At 49.1% G+C, this 15,418-nt stretch overlaps 1 protein-coding gene across 6 annotated transcripts in view; it reads right to left on the reverse strand.

Moving 5' to 3' along the window:
• The window catches only part of EDAR (ectodysplasin A receptor), a 107,461-nt gene that overhangs the window by 77,753 nt on the left and 14,290 nt on the right, over positions 1 to 15,418 (reverse strand). For all 6 annotated transcript variants that reach the window (XM_035001922.1, XM_035001926.1, XM_035001928.1 and 3 more), the window contains exon 2: positions 14,416 to 14,829. The gene's annotated coding sequence lies outside the window, so the exon portion shown is untranslated. The remainder of the gene's footprint in view (positions 1 to 14,415; positions 14,830 to 15,418) is intronic.

Genomic DNA, 15,418 nt, shown 5'->3' on the forward strand with positions numbered 1-15,418 from the left:
GCCTCTTCCTGTGCCCATCCTCCACCACCTCGGCTGGCTAATGAGGTTCTCCCTAGGCCTTCGTGAACTTTCTAAGCTGGGCATTAGTATTTCCTAGGAGGGTGCTTCACCAGGTATTCATAATGCCACCTCCCTGCCCTCTGTGAAAAGAGGCCCCTGGAAGTGGGAAGGTTCCTCCCAGCGGTGGCCAGAGGAACAGTGGGACAGTGGGGTGCGAACAGCATCTGGCACCCTGTCCCCACAGCAGCGCAGACAGGGATGCCCAGAGGCTTCTAGTGCCGAAGGGTGTCTTGGGCCCAAACCCTGGCAGTGAGCAGAGCCCCTGACTCTCTGCTTTGTGCTAGAACAGTCCCAGCCTGCCAGCCGTGGCCCCTAGAACCACGTGCCTTTCTCCCTCTATATGCCAAGGTGCTGGCTGTCTCTGGGGGGAAAAATGAGGAATGCATTTTCCAGAGAGACAGTTGGGGAGTCCAGGCTGCACTCAGAACATGGCTTGTTCGCCATGGACTCCAAACACTACAAACTGCCTGGCTTGCCGCCATAAGCTTGGCTTTCCATCTCTTGGTAAGAAAAAATCAGAATTCTCAAAGGCCCTTTAATGCGGGCTCTTTTGGACACACCGCTGGCCTCTGCTTTTATGAAAATAACTTAATGACTTTTCCTGGGGTTTAAGATCAGCACCCTAGGATATGTTCAGCACAAAGTTCTTACCCATCATCAACTAAGTATGGAGCTGTAAGCCTCAGTTTTGTTCACAAAAAGCTCAACATTCCACTTCTAGGAAACCTAAGACCTAAGACCTTCCTGTCCATTTATTCTCCAAATAGGAATAATAAAAATGAAAGGTCCCAGGGGTGCCTGGGTGGTGTAGTCGGTTAAGCGTCCGCCTTCGGCTCAGGTCATGATCCCAGGGTTCTGGGATCAAGCCCTGCATCAGGCTCCCTGCTCAGTGGTGAGTCTGCTTCTCCCTCTCCCTCTGCCCCTCCCCAGGCTCATGCTCGCTCTCTCATTCTCTCTCTTTCAAATAAATAAATAAAATCTTTAAAAAACAAACAAACAAAAAATGAAAGATGCCACATATTGATGGTGGATTATGGGTTAGATACCCATAATGCTCTTTATAAGCATTATTACAATCCTTAAGCCATGAAAAGTAGACATTATTCCCATTTCGCTGACAGATGCATAGGGGAGAAGGAATTTAACCTAAGTGGCAAAGGTGGAATTCTAGTTCTTTTCACCACCCGTACTGCCCCCCTGCCCCAGGCATGCACAGGACACGTGCAGCTTGCAGGATTCTGGTGGAGATTCAGAAGCCCTTGGAGGCAGGAACTCAGTTGTCCCCTAGACCAGGCAGGCAGCCTCCTGCCCAAGGCCCACCTTTACAGCTGGCTTTTCCTCGGAGTCCACCCTTAAGTGCAAGGACACTGCCTACAGGGATCAGGCAGTGTTCAGGGGGCAAGAGATGGGCCAGCACCCTGGGCCAGCACCCCAGGAGCTGTAACCTTCCCAAAGCCTGAGGGGCAAGGTGGGGACTGGGTCTGAACCCAGGGATAGGCATTGCTAGTACATGATAAGTAGCTAACTTCCATACTTATTCAGCTGTCTCTAGTTTTTCCCTAATGTCCTTTTTCTGTCCCAGGATGCCATCCCGGACACCACATTACAGCATGTTTAATCTTCACGTCGCCCCCAGGCTCTGATAGTTTCTCAGACTCTCACTGGTTTTGATGACCTTGACAGTTTTGAGGAGTGTTGGTCAGGTGTTTTGCAGAAAGTCCCTCAACTGAGGGGTTTGATCAGTGCTTTTCTTACGGTCAGACTGGGTTTATGGGTTTTGGGGAGGGAGACCACTGGGGTAAAGCAGCCTTTTCATCACATCCTGTCAGGTGTGCATACTGTCAACATCATGTGTCACCACTGAGCTGACCTGGAGCACGTACCAGGCCCTTCCACTCTAAAGGTAAGTTTCTCCATTCCATACTGTCCTTTTTGCCCTCTTAGTGATGACTATGAGCTGCCATTCTTAAAGGGTGGGGAGTTATGCTCCACCTCCTTGAGAGGTGCGTGTCCCCATAATCTATTTCAATTCTTCTATACGGGACAGTTGTCTCTTATCCTCTATTCATGCAATCATTTATTTCTATGGATATGTATTTTAGATGCAGGAATATTTATTTTAAATTTTGGATTATAATCCAATACTACCTTATTGCTCAAATTATTCCAGCTCCGGTGATTGGGAGCTCTTTCAGTTGATTCCTGTGTCCCTCTGACATACCCCCATGTTTTTGTTTTTGTTTTTTTTTTTTAGCCCTTCCCTGCTTTCTGGCCCTAGAGGATGCTCCAGGCTTGTTCTGTGTTTTCCATAGAAACCTTGTGATGAGCCATCTCTCTAAGGAATGCTGATACCATTTGTGAATGGCATTAGAAATGTGGATCTGGGCATGAGGCAAGGTGAAGAGATGTCTGAGGGTGCCTGTTACCTCCCAGTGCAGGAAAGAACCAGCTCGCCCCTATGCAGGTGACCGTGTTGTGACATGTGCCCTGTCATGTGTAAGTCAGCGACAGTGCCCTGACGATGTTGGTAGCCCACCAAGGGCCAGCCCCTGCATGTTTCCAGAAAGGATAACTGAAATGTCCTGGACTCCTCTCCAAGAGCTCTGCCTTTGAGGCTCATTAGTGCTGCCCTCAGAGGTCCGTGACCTCTTGCCGTTGGCTCTTTGAGAATCTTGGCCTCTCTGAGTAGTCTTTAAGTAAAAGATGATTCCAGGTATTATGAAGGACCTGGCACATCTGAAAGTCCCCTCTCCTAGTACTTGCTTCCTTGACTGCAAGACACCTTCTCACTGAGTCTTTGTTGTTTCCATTGCTGAATAAGCCTGCAAGACTCTAACACAAGACTTCAGAGTGGACCATGGCAATGGGCTTCAGGGTCTGTAAAAGGCCAGTAGGATTTTCTGGGCCCTAGCACAACTCCTGCTGAGAGGGAAAAACCATCATTTGTGTTTTCTTTTCTTGCTCAATCTGTCATTAATACAAACTAATCACTTCCTAAGCCCTCACTAAATGCAAGACATGATACTGTAGGACGGATTAGAGTCCTATAGCACATGCGTATTCTTATTTATAGACAGGATTTGTGGCATCTATGGATATAGATGAGATCCCTCCAGGAACCTGTTTCTAATAGAAGACCTCCAACTAACCTCCTCCAACAGAACTGGGCTGCAGGCATTTTTCCTGCTGAGAAGGGGCATCCGCACAGGGAAGTGCTCGGGCCCGAAGACAACCATCCCTGGGCCTGCATGGGGTGGGCCTGCTGGGGTGCCGCCTTCACCGAGATTCTCTTTTAGAGACCCATCTTTGGTCTAATTAAGTACAAGATGCTCGTTAAAAAAAATTCACCAAAACTATTGAAATTGGCAGGTTCTGGGTATCTTTACCAATCTGCATGTTTAAAATATTTTTTAAAGACTCAGACTTTCACAATGTATTTCTAAAAAGTAGGCCCCCAGGGGATCTTCATGTTTATGGAACACACAGATCCTCCTAAGAGTTGCTGAGGCTGATGGCACTAAGAGAAACATTTTTTGGTGTTGTTTCCTTGTGTTTAACAGTGATTTTTATAAATCATAAATTTTAACCATTAAAATATTAAAACTAACTTGTTAGCCTCTGAGATGCAGTGAAGTATGGTGAGAGGAAATGGGTTTTGAAGCAATAGGAACACCAAACAGTGCCTGACACCACGTGTTGCAGTATGGACACAGTCTATCAGTAAAGCCAGAGAAAAGACTTAGAAAAATCCATTCTGAAAGCAGGAGGGCATCAGTGAATTTGTTAGCACAGCTGCAAATCTGGTTAAATTAAACCCAACAGGAGAATAATCCACACACAGAACAGAAGGAAGCAGCTAATGTAAACCCAAATGAATACAATTTGAAAGTTTTCCAAAAGGAAACCATTAACCCTCCAGAGTTTTCAGGGGGGTGGGGGTGGGATGTGCATAAGGAGCAGATGGTTCATTTCCAGTGAGGGCTCAGGTGTCTACTTGGTAAGCAGAGAAGCGCCAGCTTGAAAGATGTTCAGTGTTGTAGAAAAGGAGATTCACCTAAAACTCATAGATGCCAAACCACCCGATGAAGCTGAGGCCCTCCCTCCCGCCCGCCCTCTGCCTTTCTTCATCATGCCTCCCAAGTATTTAACTCCTACTTAAGGAACAGACCTTTCTTGCTGTCAGTTAAGGGAGAATCTGTAGCTTAGACCCCAGATGTGCAGGAAGTAAAGGTATCATCCAGTTGGAGAAACTGAGAGCCAGGTTGGCTGCCTCCATCTGGTGAACCTCGGCTCCTCCAACAAACTCCTTTGCCGGTGCCCACACCAGGCTGCTTCTGCTCCTCACTCTTCCACACCTCCCGCCCAGTCCAGGCCTCATCGTGAGCTCTTCTGTTGTTGCATTACACACACACACACACCCCACATGGTGCTCCAGAGCACCTGAGGACAGTGCCAGGCGCCGGGGAGCAGTGATTGTAAAGCTTTGCCCACCCGGTAATTCTGACGTCGGCACTGCACACTTCAGTGGAGCTGTTTATCCAAAATGGGATGATTGAGGAACAACAGAAGAACAGGATGGGAAGGAAGCCCCGGGAAATGGGGAGATTTCAGATGGCAAAGCTGCTGAGCCGCGGATGCTGTCGCCCCACCCACGGTTAGATGCATTACGGCTGGAACTGAAGACCCAGCGGAGGACTCGGGCAGATTTCAGACACCAGCCGCCAACAGGTGAAAGGACAGTTCGGAGTGTCCAGGGAGGAAAAGCTGTGGTTCCCTCTGCGCGGCTCTCAGAGGATGACTGGCCCCTTGAACCAAGTGTTTTCATCTTGACCCTCTGTGTTTCCTGATGGGCCCCTGACTGGGCTCTGATGGCGGCACTTGGGGAGGCGGGCGGGGGCGGGTGGGGAGTCTTGCAGCCCCCCCACCTGTGACAGAGCGTGGTGACTCACCCCCCACGCCTGCAGTGTGTGTGCGTGACAGTGCACACCCCCGTGCGGAGCGGCACCGGCTACTGTGGGTTGCACGGGGGGTGTGGGTGGGGCAGGGGGCACTCGAAGCTTTCGGAATGCCTCACCGGAAGGAAACTCATCTTTGGTCTCCTAGTTGATCTTTAACCTCCACTTAGTCCATCCTCTCCTCTACTTGCTTCACTGATTCCACACGGAGCTGCAGTGAGAGACTCCCAGGAAGTCTCCTGAGAGTCACATCCTGACACGGCAGCAGGGAAGGGCAGAGTGAAACCTGCCTTGTGAGGCTGTCAAGAGCAGGGGAGGAAATTCCCATCCCCAGGTTGGCAGGCACGCCTGCCTCTGGTCTCAGCAGTGACCCATGTTTCTAAATGAGATTCTAAACTTGATTGCCCACCAAGTTCTAGGCTCACACAGGTATGATAATCCCTAGGTTACATTGTATGTATAATGAGTCATCTAGTGATAAATGCTAAAAAACAGGAGTTTGGAGGTGGGAGCCACTCTTTTATTCCGAGTGGGGCCAGGGAGGGTTTCTGTGATCAGATAACTTGTTAGCAGAGACATGAAGGGGATGAATAAGACACAGAGATCCTGGATAAGAACATTCTGGGTAGAAGCAATAGCAGATGCAGCACATTGTGGCTTGTGTGAGGGGCAGCAGGGAGGCTGGTGTGGCCCATGTGCAGTCAAGGTGTCACTGGTAGGTATGGCCAACCAGACACCATGCTCCACAGGGTTCATAGACCCTGCCCTGTCCTTCCCTGTGTAGCTGCACCTTAACTTCAGGGTCCCAGGGGTATTCTGGATCCTGGCCAAATTGATAGGTTGTTCCAGGGAAAGATGGATACCTCAGATGGCCTTGACGTTCACCAAACCACTGTGAATGACTGATAAGCCGAGGTCTAGCTGATGTCTTAAATTCAGCCCATGAGTGCATGCAGAGCATTGACAGGGCTTACAGGTGCCCTGTCTTGTTCTCAGAGCTTTGCCTGCCTCACCTCACCTAAATCTGCACAATGATCCCATGAGCTGAGTATTGTTATCCTTTTCAGGGTAACCGATAGACATTCCCCAATGACCACAGTCCCATCACTAGCCCATGGAGGAGCCAAGACTTGGGCTTATGTCTCTCTCTCACTCCAACCCACACTTGCACACAGCCCCTGGCCTCAGCATCCTTTCTCCAGCCATGCCACCTCCCGTGGTTGTGCCTACTTCCCATGGTGTGCCCACTTCAGTCCGACCACAACAGGACACGTCCAGCCCAACATCAGGGAAGAAAGGCCTCTGACATTGAAGTCGATCTGGCTTGTCTTGGGTCTCATGCAGTTCTGACGCTGCATGTGAGGACAGCGGCTGCTGGGTTTGCTCTTGGCCTTGGGGGGTGGAAAGAGAAGTTCTGTTTTCTGCTCTGGCTCCCAGCATCCTGCTGCCCCAAATAACATATCCACAGGCTCTGGGCCCAGCCGGCAGGACTACTGCAAAGGGATTTGGGGAGGGGCACCTGGGGGGCTCAGTCCGTTGAGCGACTGACTCTTGATTTCAGCTCAGGTCATGATCTCAGGGTCATGAGTTTGAGCCCCATGTCAGGCTCTGTGCTGGGCATGGAGCCTGCTTGGGATTCTCTCTCTCCCTCTTTCTCTGTTCCTCCCCACCCCAGCCCCCCCAAAAAAAGAAAAAAAAAAGGAATCTGGGGAACTCAGAGATGTCTAGGATTCTAGACATCTCTCTAGGCAGAAATCATGCCCCACCCCTAAAAAAGGTTACGATATAAAGTTAAATTTCAATCTAATATACAACAGCCCGCCCCAGACCTGATCCCTGAAGGAGTCCACGGAAAGACACCAAATTGAGGTCTGTGAACCTCAGCTGAAAGGCCGCCACTTACCAGGAGGGCGCTCTTGCCAGTCGCCTCACCTCTCCGAGCCTTAACTGCACATTTGTGACACCGTGATGATAATTTCAACTTGACAGGATTGTTACACAGATTAAATAAAATGCAATGTGAAGGTAGTAAGTGTTCCCTCAAGGTTGGTTTATAGAAACATTTACTGAGTATGTACTGTGTGAGGCACGTACATCCCAGGTGTTAGAGGCTGAAGGATGCTCCCCATGGAGATGTGCTCCCGGCCTCAGAGAGCACCATGCCACGCAACACCAGAGACACACACTGAACAGTGCGATGCAACGTGGTAAGTGCTGTTTACTTCCATCTCTTCCACGAATCTGTCTTTCTGTTTGTGTGTGAATATGTGGCTATTCGTCCTACTTCTTCCTTTCGATACTATGCGCCCTAAGAACAGGGGCCAGGCCTTCCATTTCTTTTAGCTCTTCTTACAAAACCTCGAGCAAAATTTGTAGCCCAGTTCTACGGCAAATACAGTGGCCTCTAATTTAAAAAGGAAAACCTGCAGGGAGGCCCTGGAGAAGTGTTGTTCAGGCCACTGGGGTTAACAGGACAGATGGCCCCCAGACCCGCCAGCCAGTGCCCATGCAGGGAGCCCGCATCCTCCTGACTAGAACCCAGTGGGGTGGGCAGAAGGATGCTCAGCCGGACGGAGACCTGCACCTCCAGAGGCCCCTGCTTTTATTTAATTGATGTAGGAGGCAAACAGTTGGCTTCTCCGAGAACAAGGGACCTTGAATTTGTCAGTGTCTCAATTCTGTTTATTCTGTAAACATAAGGAGGAGCTCCACGTTCTACTATTCTTAGTTTTGCAACCCTCACAAAATAAATATTTGCCTTAAAAAGCAACAGCTGCAATAATCATCAGGGTAATATTCTCAAGCGCCGCTTCCCTCACATACACCAATTGCAGAAGTCAAGTTAGAGAGCTGTGTGTGGAGAGCTGTGTGTGGTCTGTTTCGATAATGAATTTCATGTGCAAACCTCACGGTGGAAACCGACGGGCAGCGATTGTGGCACAAGTTTGGTCTCTTGGTTTTCAGACTTGACTCAAAATCAAGTGTCCCAAGTCACTGGAATGTCCCTGCCTTGGTTTCTCCTGTTCATAAAATGAGGAGCAAAATTGCTTAAGTGAGTGTTGGAGGGGGACCAAGACACTTGCTCACATCCCAGGGGTTGTAGGAACAGAGCTAGTCCCTGCCAGAGGCCACCGGGATAGATCAGATGTCTGCTGCGTGTTGTTCACATATCTTCAGGATGGGTCTCACTCCCCCAGTCTCTGCAAGAAAGAGCTAAACCCTGAAAGGGGTTCTGCCGACATTGTTTTAAACTCTTCTAACTTAAATGATACTTACTGAAGATTGTATCACCCAGGAAGGAATCCATCAAGCAGAAAAGCACTCTGCAAATCTCCTGATGCACAGTCGCCTTGTGCCATTTACCAGCACCGCCCCGCCCAGCTGCCCGGCCCCTCCTCTGCTGAGAGTGGAGTGTCGAACAGCTACACCCCCAAAGTGTCCATTCTGATGGATTTTCTTCATTACGGACAAGAAGGTTTAGGAACAGGCATTTCTAGTCATTATTAAAGATTAAATCTTAAAGAAAATGAACCTTGAAAGTCCTCTGAGGTGCTTTTAAGCAAGTGCAGTGCATTCTAGTATTTTTAAGGATTACAGTTTTTCTGGGCCAGAGGTAATATTTGTTATGCAAGAACAAAAAGCCTCAATCAAAATATTAAGCCATAAACCCATATTTGCCAGGTAAACAAAATCAGCTAAAGCAACAGACGTGTGCATCCCATCTGACCGTCCTCTGCAGTCTAGGGCCTCCCTGTATAGTATCAGGAGCTCGGCCAGATGCCAAGCCCCCCAGTCCACTTCCCCCTCCTCCCTTATGACCCATCCATGTGCTCTCAATGCTGTGGGCTTCCCTGCAATGGGGCTCTTCCTCTAGGCTGACCTCTCCACAGTCCTATTACTTGGAAGGAAATCCAGTTTGCCAGGCGCTGGCGAGCCACCTGCTGCATGGGGCTGAGCAGCCAGGGTTCTCCCTAGCTCCTAGGGCTGTGCGCAAGGGACAAGAATAGCTCTGGCATGCCAAACTGGGTGTGAAACTGATCTCTCAATTACTTCCCCAACTAATCCTGGAGGAGGAGGCTTGCTAACTGAATGTCAGGGCTCTGGGCTGCTCTATCAGAGCCGCTCTGCCCGCCCAACTCCATCTTTCTCAATGCTGGGAAGTGCCTCTCCATCTCTCCAAGTGAGAAGCGGGATGAGTGGAGCTGGCTTGGGGCTGGCTGCAGGAGGATCAGGTAGGGTGCGAAACGGTAGGAGGTAATGTGCGACTCTGTAGGAATGTTCAGTGTTTTCTTTCGAGTTTGAGACTTTACAAAATGTAAGCATGTGTTTCAAGTTGGAATCTTTAAAATTTTTCTCAGGAAGGGTCCCTCTGTCCTTTGTTAATTGCAGAGGGAACAGCTGTTGGGTTGAAAGGGATCATCCCACTGTCCTGCCGGCTTCTCCTGCTGCCTGCCTCTGCTGCCCATACATGAGCCAGACCAGCTCTCTCAGGAAGAGCACAGCTGGAGACCTGACTGACGGCAGGTGGGGGTGCGTTTCACAATATACCAAGTAGGGTGTTGTGGGCACTGATGGTCCCTGAATGGCATGGGCCATGAATACTTCAGCCCGAGTTAATACATGGTTTTCTTTGCCTTCCCACCTCCTGCAATGAAAGCCCAGACTTCTTACCATGGCCTCTAGCCTGGCATGCTCTGGCTTCTCGTTCTCTTCTCTCATCTCCTGCTCCTTCCCACCTTTCCCTCTGCTGTTGCCACACTGCCTTCCTGCTGGTGTTGGCATGTCTTGAGTTCATCCCCAGCCTGGGGCCTCCCTTTGGTTCTCTCACTCACTTCACTTAGGGTTTCACTCAGATAACTTCTCAAGGGGCCTGCTCCCCCAGGGCCTTCTCTCTGCTTCTCCTGCTTACTTGTTTCTTCATGGCATTGGATTTACCTGAAACTACATCCATATCAATGTATTATGGCTTCCTTTTCCACACTAGAATGGAAGCTCCACGAGACAGGGACATCTTCTGTCCTCACCCATGCACGGTACCACTGTATCACTATGTCCCTTTAAAGTGCCTGCCATGAAGCAGGTGCTCAGAAAATGTTCGCTGAATGAATGTACATTAAAACCAACATGAAATCCTATCTTCATCTCTCTTCTGTGCCTGACGTTTAGGAAATATGGAGCTGGAAATATGGCAGGATGGAAACTTCAAGAGAAAATATTTGGTAATGGTCTGACAGTTGTCAAAACTATGACACCCCCCCCCCGCCAGTTTTCATCTGTAGTCTAGATCCACGTGTCTTTCTTCATCTCCTAAGTAAGCACCTTTTGTCAGGATTAGAGTGTTGTTGGCAGAATTATCTCCCTGTTTTTTTCAAGAGACTAATATCTTATTTCAGTATTTAGGCCCACCTTTTAGTTGCTCTGTACAGCCACTGGATGGTATCGTTTAATGGTATCAGTCTTACGGGATCTAGGAACACCACGGCTGAGCTTGGCTTCCAAGCGCCCTGGGCCCCACCACTACTAGTAATGGGAACACTGCTGTGGCTGTTACTGCTCGCTCTGCTGATTCTGTCGAGCCTCACAAGCCGAGGCACCTTCCGGCCACGTGTGGAGCACAGTCTGATTTACTGTCTTGGGAAGGGACTGGGGATGATAGAAGCCTGGTGGGTGGCACAGCTGTGGCTATCAACACGAGTGCCTTTTCCTGTGCCAGGCTCATTACCACCCATCTGCTGTGCACAGTGATCTGATTTGTCAGAAGTGGAAAACAAAGGCCTCCTGGCTAGTTACGTGGGAAACTGTGCATACAAACTTCTGGGCGTTTCTGGGGGAGGCCTGGGCAGAGGAGGAAGGGCCTCCAGCTTCGCCAGCTCCTGTTTGACACCTGTGGGCACCCACCCTTTGAGAAATAACATGTATCTCTGCACCCAGAGAGGGTAGCTTTGCTAACTGGAATTTGTTTGCTTGTTGACTTGGGGTACACTTTGATGTTAGGCAGCCCCTTGCTCCCCACTGTGTGATTAGAACAACTGGATCTCATACATTCATTCATTCACTGGACATACAGCTGACCCTTGAACAATGTGGGGGTTAGGAGGGCCAACCTCTGAGCAGTCAAAAATCCACGGAGAACTTTCGACTCACCAAAAACTTAACTACTAATAGCCTACTGTTGACTGGAAGCTTTACCAATAACATAAACAGTTGATTAACACATATTTTGTATGCTATACGCATTATATACTGTTTCCTTACAATAAAGTAAGCTAGAGAAAAGAAAATGTTATTAAGAAAATCCTAAGGAAGAAAAAACACATTTATAGTACTGTACTGTATTTATTTTTTAAAAATCTGCATATAAGAGGACCCACACAGTTCAAACCTGCATTGTTCAAGGGTCAACTGCACTTTCGCTGAGTGCCTACTATGTCCTATGGGAGGACTGAAGACACTTTGGATTGTAGGATCCCTTTTTTACCAGCAAATGAATGGTCCACCCTGATGCTAAGACCCAGGGCAAAGTTTTTTCTTTGGCTTTGATTGTACAGGTTACCCACTTTGGGCACTGCTCTGTGACGATCTCAGGACAGACAATGGTGAAAAACTAGAGTCTAGTCTCATTTGTACTAACAGAGGCCAAGAAATCATTGGGGTGCCTGAACCCCAGAGGCCAAGAAATCATTGGGGTGCCTGAACCCCAAAAGTCATTTGCAAATTTCTCTTAGTTCCTGGATTGAATCACCTATATTCGACTCTGTTTGCACTATATACATACAGCAACTTGGTATTTCCAACACCAATATCTCCTCTACTACCAAGCCTTCACGGGGACAGCTCACAAGAACGGAGACTAGATTGCTTCCTCCTTAGCCCTGCCTCTGATGAGGATGGGTGGCCAGCAAACAGTGTGGTGTGAGGGTTGAGCTCTACAAAGGGTAGAAGTTTGCTCCCCTCTACGCTCAGTTTTACCGGGTTGTTGTCCCAGATCCTCTGCCACATGTCCTTACAGAGGCAAGTGTGTCCGCCACAGACGCAGGGCACAGAGGTTCTAGTCCCGCCCCTCCAAATTACAAGTTATAAAGCATACGGTCATTATTGGCCATATGGGGTTGGGCAGGCCACTTAACTTTTCTAAGGCTCCATTTCCTTGTTCGGAAAATAGGGAAGAATTTGCAAAGTGGTCTAGACATGTAGGGCAGAAATTAAGCAATGGGACACCGGTTTATCTTCCCTTCTTCACTCTTTAGGCAAATAATTGGAGATTGAATCAAAGTCCTGCCCTAATATGTGAATTCAGGGCGGACTGCATGACCTGCTGTGATGGGCGGCACTCTCGGAGGCAGGGCTGGGGCCTCAGTTTCCTAATTGACCTAATGTGCTAAGTGAGCCTAATGTAAGTTAATTAATGATGCTATTGGAGGGTGGAATCACCTAGGCAGAGCCTCAAACAGCATCAAAGAGGTGAGCAGGCAGGTGTCGTCTGGGATAACTGAGCAAACCGGGGCCTGGAGGAAAGCTGCTGGGAGGCATGTAGGCAGGACACTGAGCTGGCCTGGGGAGGGAAGGTGACGGGACAGGTTGAGCCACTGAAGCACCAGGCCGGCTTCCCACATGCCATCCTGTTTATAGCTCCTGTGTTTGAATTTCACATCTGCTTGAGTTTTTGCAGCTGGGTTCCTGGGCATTTCCTTGAGAATGAATTTCATTTTTTAGAGAACACAAAACTATTCACCTGGAAACAAAGGAGACTCGGGTGACCTGGCTTCTCTCTGTGGTCTTCTGGGACTTAAGGAACTTTGATGAGAAGATGCTCCCCAGTGAAAAGAGTCAATCCGGTTTGTACCGTGTGAAATAGGGGGTAAGACCTTCTTCCCTTCCCCGAGCAAACATGGGGCTGCCTGTGGCAGGCGCTGTGCTGGGTACAGGGACACGCTGATGCTTAAGGAAGAAGGGTGAGCCCCTGACACTTCTGAGCTTTGCAAATATGTGTCTTCAACAAAATGAAAATCCTGTTTACTGCTAGAAATCAGGTAGTGGCCAAAAAGTGAAAACCAAACATTTCAGGGAAATTTTATTTACTTTTTCCTCCCAAAGCCATGTGCTTCCAGGATTACCCTTCCACTGTGCCGTCACAAATTAATATTCCCATGTACAGCCTGGCTCACTGAAGGATGGGGAGAAATCACAGCAGAGGCCCAGCTGACCCAGCCCAGAGCAGGGCCCCCAGCCTTCTCCTCTGCTGGAGAAGGGGACACATGGACAATCACCAGGACAAATGGGAACGTCCCAACTTGGATGAGTAACTCTCTTTTTGGTGGACTTTGTCAAAAAGTAACTTTAAATGGGTATACCTTCGAAATCTCAGAGCATTGAGTTGGGCAAGAAATATTCTCTATGTTAGCTATTTGAATTGATCCCTTTCTCCTTAGTCCATTATGGCTTTTTACCTTGTTAATATTTTGAATTAGCTGCCATTTCATTCCTAGAGAGTGTCTCAGACATGCAACCTCAGAGCTATAGAGCAGGGGCTAGCTGGACAGCAGAGAAGGCGGGCTCGGCCTCTGCTCTCGGTCCTTCTCTCCAGCCTTCCGGTACCCTGCGTCCCACCAACTCTTGAATGTCCCTACTGACGGGCTTCTGCCCTGCTACCCTGTCACTTACTGTTTTAACTGTCCCTCTTGGACCCCCATCGGCCGCCCTCCTGCTCAGCTGTCCCCCTTTGCTCTGCCCCAACTCCTCACGCCCCCGAAGTGTAGGAGCAGTTCCTAGAGGATGCCGGGGAATCAGAGCTGGCTCTTGTGTGGGAACCCAAACTACCTCGTGATGTGTCAGAGCACTGAGAAGAGCCTCTTGGCTGGAAGTAAATGCCTCAATTTTCAGAAATACATACTCCCCAGCCCCGTGCACCCCAAAACAGAGACATCTGAGGCATCGGGTCTCAGACTTGATTCAAAATTGCACTGGGAAGGTCTCTTAGAGCACCGAAGGTAACTCAAGGGAGACGCAGGTACACAGCTAAATTCCAGCTGCTGCCTGTGTTCTCCGTGAGCCAGGCTCAGGGGCAAACCTCAGAAACATACTTTTCACGCTCTCCGGAGACACCCGTGGTCTTAGTAACCAAAATCTTAAAGCCAGCTAAACACACACAGAATTTGGCTCACTAACCAAATGTGCAACCAGGAGCAAAGCAGGGTTTCTAATGTTTTCCTGAAAACAAAGAACGATCTCAGGTCTTAGAACTGGTAGTGCAGACACACGGTAATTGGTAAAGCTTGTTCAAACGCAACCCAAAAATGACACACATTTCAAAAATGCACTCAGGCCGTTTCTCAGCCCATGATACCTCAGTCTCAAACAGCCAAAGAGTTCAGAAAACCCAAAGAGAAGGACCAAGGCTTACCTGGACCTGCTGGTGGGTCAGTTTCTAGTCCCAGCAGAAGTCGGTCTGTGGAGAAAGGCAGGCACAGTCCCGTGTGGGGCCACCAGGTTTCACAGGTGGCCGTCTGGCAGCGCTCTGAGAAGCAGGTGGCCAGCGTTGCTGGAGGCCCGCAGAGCTGCCCGGGGCGAGGCACCTCTCTGCGGCTGGCCCCACTTTCCTTCTATTCCAAAGGGCTGTCCGGGAACTCTTCCTTGACTGCTCCGTCCTATCTGTGAGTGTGTGAACTCAGTCCTTGCAGAGGGGCTTTCCCTCACTGCAGACTCACCTGCACCATCTAGAGGCCTCTCCCTGCACTGAGATGCTGGCGCCTCGCTCTGCAGGTTCGCCCCCTCTGCAGCCAGCCCGACACACACACCTGGCTCTTGACTTCCTGCCCTGAAAAACACACCAGTTGGAATTTATAAAATCATCGATTTCTTTTTTTTAGAGTGGGAGCCTTGCTTCCATCAGAACAACCAAAGCCTTTGGGGACTGGAGTACCAAAAAAACTAAATTAGCATTAAAATTCCATTAATCAAGACTTGTTCACCCAAGGACCCCCTACCGAGATGGCCACAGGCATGGGTGCGACTGCATCATTCTGAGACATGTTCATATGTCTGTGCACATTCCTGTCCTCCTCCCCCTCTCCCCCCACACCAACAGCAGGTTTTGAGTCCCCAGATCTGTTTCCTCTACTCTCCCAACACCCCACCACCATATATCCCATAAAACTCCAGACAGCCACATATACCCCACAAAGCTCTAGATAGTCACATATACCCCCATTAAACTCCAGACAGCTATATATAAGCCATTAAACTCCAGATAGCCACGTATACCCCATTAAACTCCAAATAGCCATATATACCCTATTAAACTCCAGATAGCCATGTATACCCCATTAAACTCCAGATAGCTACATATACCCCATTAAACTCCAAACAGCCATATATACCCCATTAAATGCCAGAAAGCCATATAT

This window comes from Mirounga leonina, unplaced genomic scaffold (assembly GCF_011800145.1).
Source record: "Mirounga leonina isolate KUSES-001 unplaced genomic scaffold, KU_Mleo_1.0 Mir_125, whole genome shotgun sequence".
In the NCBI taxonomy this organism is placed as follows: domain Eukaryota; kingdom Metazoa; phylum Chordata; class Mammalia; order Carnivora; family Phocidae; genus Mirounga; species Mirounga leonina.